The sequence below is a fragment of the Antennarius striatus genome, chromosome 1, assembly GCF_040054535.1.
Source record: "Antennarius striatus isolate MH-2024 chromosome 1, ASM4005453v1, whole genome shotgun sequence".
In the NCBI taxonomy this organism is placed as follows: domain Eukaryota; kingdom Metazoa; phylum Chordata; class Actinopteri; order Lophiiformes; family Antennariidae; genus Antennarius; species Antennarius striatus.
Window position 1 is genome coordinate 15,819,552 of NC_090776.1, and position 8,799 is coordinate 15,828,350.

The 8,799-nt window shown below is 37.4% G+C and overlaps 1 long non-coding RNA gene and 1 other non-coding gene across 2 annotated transcripts; both read right to left on the minus strand.

The window, feature by feature from the left end:
* Positions 1-969: 969 nt before the first annotated feature.
* LOC137598832 (uncharacterized) lies at positions 970-3,894 on the minus strand. The gene is made up of 4 exons (XR_011036728.1): positions 3,770-3,894; positions 1,848-2,020; positions 1,490-1,567; positions 970-1,110 (listed from the first exon to the last, which is right to left on the minus strand). It is a non-coding gene; the product is annotated as an uncharacterized lncRNA (long non-coding RNA).
* Positions 1,321-1,452, minus strand: LOC137601112 (small nucleolar RNA SNORA31). The gene has a single exon (XR_011037028.1). It is a non-coding gene; the product is annotated as a small nucleolar RNA SNORA31 (small nucleolar RNA).
* Positions 3,895-8,799: the final 4,905 nt, after the last annotated feature.

Here is an 8,799-nt window from a genome sequence, read left to right on the forward strand (position 1 = left end):
ACTTATATTAATAAGTATATATATATATATATACTAATTTTTACCCCAAATAAAAACCAATGATGTCACCAAAGCATAATCATTGCGCATACATCAATGGTACAGAAGCACAATCATTGTCCCTACCCCAACCACCCTCCCCACTCTACATGCTTATTTTCTTTTTCCTGTCCACATAATCACTTTCCATAGTGCCGGTCTGTGTGGACATTATATACACAATCACTAAAATATACGTTGTGCATACTTCTTTATTTTGCTGACAGTTGTATTCACAGGCTCTCTGCAAAATGCTACACACTTCAAACTCATGCCACTTTATATTTTACCATCCAGATGTCATACTAGCAAATGAAGCCTCGTGAAGCTTTGAACCAGGGTGAACCGATTGGGATGAAAAGCTTCAATGCTTCATCCACCCATCACTACCTGTTAAGTTCTTGATAATTCGATGATGGTTGACTGAGGCGCAATCTTACTCGCTGCTAAAAACTTCCCTGTTAGACCCTTTTTGTGCAGTGCAATGATGGCTGCACGTGTTTCCTTGCAGGTAACCATGGCTAAAAGATGAGGAACAATGGTGTCATGCACCAGCTTCGTTTTAAAGTGTCCAGTCACTCCATCATGATATTGATCTCCAGCCTTGTCATCATCATCACCCACCCCTGTGTTAATGTGTGTGTGACACCTGTGTGTCATTGAAACTATGTTAGGTGGTCCTTTTGTGGCAAGGCTGAAATGCAGTGGAAATGTGTTTTGGTGATAAAGTTCATTTTCAAGGCAAAGAAGGACTTCGCAATTATTTGCAGTTGAGCTGATCACTCCTCATAACATTCTGGAGTATATGCAAATTGGCATTATAAAAACTGAAAGAGCAGACTTTTACTTCTTGCCAGTTGTACTGACAAAACCCATGTCAGTACAGTTGACATAGGTTTGTGGTTTGATACAGCTTGTACAGCTTACTGATCAATACTGAAAAACCTTGCACAAAGTAACACTGCATCAGATGAAACCACTGGAAACAATGGATATAAACATGTAAAAGTTTGGTGACAGATGGCGGAGGAAATGTTCCACAGGACCAGTCTCTGAGGTCTTACTCATTACCTGCAAGAAAACAAATGTAGACAGTAAGTGCCTAGAAATTGCAAGCATGTATTTGCTAAACATCAAGTTTCTTTCCAACTATGTCAGACTACAATGTTATATTTATTCTACAGAAGACTATCAAATGACAGAAGTGTGCAGAATAAATGTCAGTAATATGAGAAATAAAGCCATTTAGAGTCCTGAGAAAAATTTGGCCTTGAACAGCTTTTATGTTTTCCTCACTTCAGTCTGCGCTGCTATTGATTGTAGCAGTCAGAATGTATGAGAAATGCTCATTTAGCATCTCTGCGCAAACCTAGAAGCCAATAAAACCTGCTTCAGGTCTATCAGTGGATGCAAATCGAAGCAAACCAAATGTTATATCAGAAGTGCTTACATGTAACGGTGTGTTACAACTGTTGCTGCAGTTCATTTCCACCCAAGCTCATATCCACCAGAAGCTTCTCTGTGGCATCTGTGCAGATGAGGGTTTATAGTTATAAACCATTAATACAGCAATACATGTTAGATGATTGAGCCTTGTAAATTGAAACCTCCTCTTTGCTTTCTACTCATTTGACATATCCTCCCCCTTTCAATCCGAGACGCCATGGAAGAGACGGTCAGAAAGCGCAGGGACATTTAATATTGCACCTGAAATAATAAAACCCAGGATATCTCACCCAAGAGAGCCCAGGCTGTCAAAGATGCATGATCCGTTATCCTAAGCAGACATCTGTTTAACATTTACATACTTGGATTTCCTTCAATGTCGACATCGTCTTGTCCAAGATCCTCTACCGGACCACTACTCTGGCAATTGCAGATTATCAGGTTGTCACAGCATCACTGGTGCTTTTTGGCAGAAGCACAAACTCGAGTCTTCATTCTCCCTCTGGTTCATGGAGGTGTCCACACAGAAGAAGATCTGATGGGTAAAAGGGACAACATATCTGTTAAGTTATTCCAAAGGTTTAAGTCTGCTGAACGAATTACCTATGGGGGAAGGTACATTTTAGCAAGAGTACATTATAAAGTTTGAGATGCTACACTGTATTCAGTTTTAACCCTAAGGTACATAAATACACTACCTGCACTGGAAAATGGGTTGAAAACCGCACTTCAAAAAGTCACAGTACGACTTGACTACGGTATCACGTTACCAACAAGTAACTTCAGTCAGCTCAACAATTTATCTGTAATAGCAAGGCTATATGGTACAATATTCCTTCTAAAATATTCAGCAAATGTGGTGGCATCGAATTTCTTTTAAAATGTGATTTTTGAGTTTTTAAGCTACCCATTAAGTTGTCCAGATTTCACCAACAAGTCCTTTTTAAAGTTATGTTTGAAATTGGCCTTCAAACATAACTTTACCCCTCATAATTCTTCAATTTGGAATAACAGGTATGTTTTGTCTAAGAGAAAATCTATGTTTTGAAGACTGGTTGAAAAAAGATATCTGGTCTATTGTACATTTAATGGACTCAGAAGGAAATCTTCTGAATCACACTGACTTAATAAATATAACATTAATTGCACCAGACAACAATACTTGGAAATTACAAGATCAATCCCTGATACAATGTTGAATATGATAAAAGGTGTGCTATCATATGGTAAAGTACTTCCTTCTTTACCCTTACCTCTTAATGATTTAAACTTCACAGAAAAGAAATGTACAAACAAAATTATAAGAGGTGCTGTCACAAACAAACTTTTTCCCTTCCTACTGAAAAGGAGAAATATTTTGCAAGTTTTAAGGGATCAGATTACAAAAATCCGAACTAGATACCTTTCCCTTCCAGTTTCGCCCAAAGCTAAAGAAACTCATCTGAATAAATGATATTTACCCCTGTAATGCATTTCTTAGAGATTTAAGTTTGAAAAAAATGACGCTACATTTTGTGAATCCCAAATTGAATCATTGGAAGATCTTTTTTTCCAAGCGTGACTCTGACAACCTTGTGGAGATCTCTTCAAAACTGGATATCTGAAAATGGTTCAAATTCACCCGATCCAAGTTACGATGTCATTAAATTTGGCGTTTGACTGGAGGATAGAAAAAGGGAAAATGTATACAATACCATAATTATTCTGGCCAAAAAACATACACAAGTGTCGTTTTATGAATGCGAGTTATTTTGTGTTTACATGAATGAAATAAAAACTAAGTATATTAAAAACCAAAGGAGCACTGAATGTAATAGACTATATAAATGCCATAACTCAAGATTAAATAGACCTCTTATTTTTATTTTAACTTTATCTTATGTTTTGTTTTTTTTATTTTAAGGTTGGGATTAGTATTAATGTATCTTTTAGTACTAATGTATCTTTCCTTTACCCCACGTGTGATCTGTCCAGCGCTAACGACACAGCCGGGGTTAGCATTAAGGTAAGCTAGCTGACCAATATAATAGAGTAAGCCTCAACAGTTCCACGTTAAGTTTCGTAGAACGTGTTCCCCTGACTTTCGAACCCTGGATCAATGCTGTTCAGTATTATCCGTGTGTCGTGTAACATTTATTTGGCACATCTGCAACGTATATTACAACGGAATAATAGACGTGTGCAATCGAACGCCATTACCGGCACACGTGTCCTGTTCAACTATCAATAGTACGTTAGCGGATCATTCTGATCCTCTTACAGGGAGAACCAGCGCTATACTTACAAAGGAGCATGATGGTACGGACGACTGAGAAGTCGTAACGCAGGCATGGTTATATTTTAGTTCAATTTACACTTCCCTATATGTTCGACGAAAGCACAGCCGGTGAAAAGACCCAACAGTGTAACGCGGTCTGCTTTTATAGGTTACCGCTTGGGACTCATTTCGCCCCCCAGAGGACAGAGTAGGAACTGTTGTAACTTGTTGGAAATGTATGTCTGTCTGCCTGTATGTACAGTACTGTATATCTGTATGTATGTATACATATGTGTGTATATATATATATATATATATATATATATATATATATATATATATATATATATATATGTGATATATATATATATATATATATATATGTGATATATATATATATATATATATATATATATATATATATATGTGTGTGTTCACAAAAGATTTTTTTTTAAAAATCCTGCAAGACTCAAAAAGTTTGATGGCAAAAGTAGATTTTTTTTCCCCAGAACCTCATATGTTTCTGGATAACGTCTGCTTTTATATAAAAATAAAAAAAAGGAGAAGTGGTGAACCAGTTTTTACAGACCAAGAGTTTTATAGATTGAAAAAAAATGGGGGAAAAAAGTTGAAGACATGATTGTGGAGAACGGATATTTGTTTTTTTTTCTTAATTTTGTGGGGGTTAGATGTTTCTTTGTTCAGAAAACTCACAGTACTATTGAACATCCTCTTTCCTTGAATCCCTTTTTGATTTTGTGTCAACGTGATTATTTTGTAATTTGACTTTTATGAATAAACATGATGTTAAAAAATAAAAATCTCTCTCCCTCTTTCTCTCTCTCTCCATCACGTGGTGGTGTAATAAATGCAGCGCATATGAAATAAATAGCGGAGTTCAAAACAACTAAACAAGTTAAGTTTCAACTAAAGTTTCAAATTAAAAGACCGAACCGATTCAAAATAAATCATATTAAGGGCATGGTTCTAACTGGAACATGAGGCGAACACGCACGTTCACGACGCGCGCACTCGACCCTTCCTCCAGCAGTGAGGCTGAGGAGGCAGCCGCACGTCTGAACTGGACGTCATCAGCCACCCATTATGTGAAGACGGACGAACACCACAGGACATTTAATAACGGGTAACTTGAGAACAATTTTTTTTTTTGGATGAAATGTTTATCCGTGTGATGATCCATGTTTGTTGAAACGCTTAATGGCAAAAAAAAAAAAAAAGACTCATTGTTTGAGACAAAATGTCAATTAATTCTCATTCTCTAGCAGCTGAGTTAAGAACTAACAAATGGAGGTTATGATGCGTGAAATAACTCGCTCCAAATGCAAATTAACATTTTGCATGTTCTTCCATAGATGGAAGAGAAACAACCGTCCAGCCATGTTCAGAGCAGTGTTTGGAACCAAAAATAAGAAAGAGGGAGAAGCAAAACTAAGAGACAAGAAGAGCCAGAGGAATCCAGGTAAGACAACATTGAAGCAACCTGGAAACTGGAACATTCATGGGGCTGAATCTTACCTTTATGACATTTTTATTTCAGACTGCATCCAGAGGAATCTTTTTTTTTTTTAAATTTCTGATCATTAGTCTGTATGTTTGTTGTTCTTGTATTAACTGATGGCAATATTCAGGTTCTCTTGGGTGATTTAAGTAGAGCCATTTCAATTAGCCTAATTCATCAGTGTGTTCTGTCCTTCACATAATGTTCCGCTGCTTGCATTTTAAGTGTGTCATGAGTTGGAGTGGGTTAGGCAAACATCCTGACCTACTAAAACACACTGAATTTACCAGTGACTTATGGAAGCAGCTACAAATGAATGGAATGAATCTTACCATAGTACAAATGTTAAGAATGCACTGTTGAGACTGAACATTAAAGTGATATGTGAACTGAAACACTCCGTTAACAAATGCAACATTATGCTGTTGAAACGAGGCTAAATGTATGTATTTTTCCCGGAGTGAACGGATATAATTGAGAGGAGATTTCAGATTATGGAGCACAGACAGATGAACATAAGTAGAACTCAGTATTAGAGCAACCATCTTGCTCATTAATATTTAATAATTGCTGCTGTTGGAAACAAGAACAGAGGGACATACTTATTATCATTAAAGTGATTAACATTTTGAGGCCTCTTATTATTTTCAAAGAGATTCTTGTCTTGAAGTGAAAGGTTTCCAAGCAGTTATCTTTCTGCACTGTTTGGAGGTATCCAACAGAATGTCAGGTAAATATATAACACTACAAATTAGGCCTTTACGTTCTTCTTCTCTTCATGTTCTTAATAGCAAAAATAGCATCACATAGGGTAAGAGGAAGTAATGACGGAATAATACCACAGACAGAACTTAAAATGTTGGAGAACCAAGATAAGTGGTAATAATGGATCTGTCATCATCAGACTTAATGGGTTCTCTTGAATAATATTTATTCAAAGACACAAGATGGAGTAAATGGACCTAATAAGAGTGGACAGTAAAATGATTCAAACATACAGCCGAAATTTAAAAAGTGTAGCCTCTTTATTGAGTGTGAGCTCATTCCTTGAATTAGATGTTCGGACCCTGCCAATTTCCCATGATCTCAGTCAGCAATATGTTCTCTGTGTCACAGTCTTATGCAAAGCATATTTTACACATCTCTCTATGCAATATGGTGGATCTGCTGCACAGCCACTGTTCAGAATAAAACCTCCCTTGATTCTGCTGAAAACTTCCCACATAATGCTTCTTTAACCCGAACATCTGTTTTTCTTCATCTTTTTTTTTTATCCTTTCATCCTCAAGCAGGTGGGGAGGTGTACGCTCACAGAGATTTGCAGAGAAAAAATGGTGGACATGCCAAAAACTTCCAGGATCCTAACACCACCTACACAACAAGCCCACTTAAACTTATGAGACTGATCAAGGGTGTGTCCATTTCTTTGCCATCCTCCCCTCTTCTCCCTCGCCAGGCCAACATCGTTTCCTCCCAATCGTGCATCAAGTTCACAGGTAGGCTGCATGAGATCAATAGCAAAAAATAAAGCATAAAGAGTGGCTGAGAATGATGGAAAAACTTTAGTTATATAGCTGTGAAGGTATAGTAGAACACTCATGGGTTTGTCTTGATTAGTGGAGAGCTTCTGTGCTTTCCATACTATAGAGCCCTAGGGCCCAGAAATAAGTGACAGATTGTAAGAGTAAATGATTGAAAAAGCACTCCAGGCGAGGAAGCTCAATTAGGTGGGTCGATTGTATGATTGTGTGTGCAAAAAGTCATGTTCAAAGGGAACGTTGTTCTTTTTTTTTCTTTTTTCTTTTTCCATTTTCACATGTGAAAAGATTCAGTGCACTGTCACGTGCATCACGTGAACAGTAGGTAGTAGATGGAAGCAAGTATGTGACTCAGTGCTTTTATCTACACAAATAAATGCAAATGTTCCATGTCAGCATCTGACAAATATATCAAATATAGTCATCAAGCCAAGAATAGGCTTTACAAAAATTAAGTTACCTTGTAAATATTGTTGATTAAAACATTCAAGCATTGAAGAGAGGATGTCTCCTGAAAAATGTCATTCTCAGTAATGTGTGGTGAGATTAGTCAGGCCTGTATAAGTTGCACAGTAAACAATGATTTGTCTCCTCACAATATCCTGATTGTTAACGTATCATGTTTGAGATTGTTTTAATTTAAGGTGATCACAAAGAAAAATTCCCCAATCACGAGAGGTATATATATAAAAAAAACAGCCTTCTGGTATTAAATGACAAATATTCATCCTTCTGCATATTGAATGTTAATTTCAATATATAGTTAATCTCATTGAGTTTTTAAAAAGAAGATATGGGCTGAGTTTAGTTTTTTTTTGCATGCAGCTCCTTTGATTATTTAGTGAGCTAACAAAATGTGTGCCAAATTCATGTGAATCTCATTTCTTAAAACAGTAAAAACAAACACCCAATATTTTTTATGAGTTGCTTAAATAACCATTCTAACTATATACCAATAACATAAGTGAGTTTTGAAGGAAGTTGCCATTTGGTTTAGTTTGTTTTACTTTAATGTAGTCAGTTTAGGAATTATGTAGCGTTCTGTAGCCATTTATACTCTCTTAATTTTTGGATGAAAAATGACTAACTGTTTTCTTACCTGGAGGGTTCTCGTTTAAAGAAACACTGGGTGGCAGTGTAGTGCAACTACAGCCATTCAGAAAAAGGTGCCCACACATTTCATTGCATACAGCATCATCTTGTTTGTCCCCAGGACACACACTAACATGATGAGGAAATATACAGAAAATAAAAAGCATGTACTGTCATGTCTTTAGTAGCTGTGCAAATCATACATTAGATTTGTATAAAAAAACTGCACGCTGTGTTTCCACGTCCACCCACATACATGTAAACAATGAATAACCTTGAGTATGAAAACTCTGTGTTCGCAAACATCTCCTCCCTTGAAAGGCTCTCCAACGCCAGAGAATCTGTGCTTCCAAGAATCCTCAGATATTTGCGCATTAATTGAGACACACCCAAACACGTACTGTAGGTGTGAGTGCACTGCTGTTCGTCACATACACACAGACACACAAGGACACATATATTAGAGTTGTTGATGTATTGCGTAAACACAGCAGAGTGAGTATTGTAGTATTTGCATGCAAGGCTCGTATCGCACTAAGTACATACTGTTTTATACTTCTGGGACACAATTTAAATTCCGCACCACAGATTTAATCAGAGGGGGGCTTAATATCTCTCTCTCTCTCTCTCTCTCTCTCTCTCTCTCTGTCACTGTCTCTGTCTCTCTGTCTCTCTGTCTCTCTCTCTCTCTCTCTCTCTCTGACACACACACACACACACACACACACACACACACGCTCTCTCTCTCTCTGTCTCTCTCTCTCTCTCTCTCTCTCTCTTTCTCACACATACAATTTCTTTCATATCCCTCATCCTTCTCATCTCCACCCTCAATCCCTCCCTCCCTCCCTCCCACCCCACCACCCTGTTTGCTCTCCGTTCTCCCTTTCTGTCGTGGCCAAAGGACG